Source organism: Penaeus monodon, chromosome 23, assembly GCF_015228065.2.
Source record: "Penaeus monodon isolate SGIC_2016 chromosome 23, NSTDA_Pmon_1, whole genome shotgun sequence".
Lineage (NCBI taxonomy): Eukaryota > Metazoa > Arthropoda > Malacostraca > Decapoda > Penaeidae > Penaeus > Penaeus monodon.
Window position 1 is genome coordinate 38,828,262 of NC_051408.1, and position 331 is coordinate 38,828,592.

Here is a 331-nt window from a genome sequence, read left to right on the forward strand (position 1 = left end):
GAGGTGTTTATTGTCAGAGGTTTGCTTGAGGAAACTTAATGTGTTTAGTAATTCGGGTTTTGAGGATCAGAATTATTATCAAATCGAAGTGTGCGAGATTTTACAAAGGTGTGTTAATTATTCCTGATATTTAGTTATAAATATAAGTGATGCACATTAAAAAATCTTAACAGATATATTGGAGAAAAAAAAATAATTACAAAAAAAGGTAATCACTAATTTAATCCAGACTATACTACACTTGCATATTCTGAACTCTAAATAATAAGTAAATCCTCAAAAAACTAGTCAAATCCTCAATAAATCCTATGTAAATCCTCAACAAAATCCT

General features: G+C 28.1%; 1 protein-coding gene across 1 annotated transcript in view; it reads right to left on the bottom strand.

Moving 5' to 3' along the window:
- LOC119588243 (fibrillin-3-like) overlaps nt 1–331 on the bottom strand; it is a gene marked incomplete at its 5' end in the record, with an annotated part of 37,181 nt that overhangs the window by 28,774 nt on the left and 8,076 nt on the right.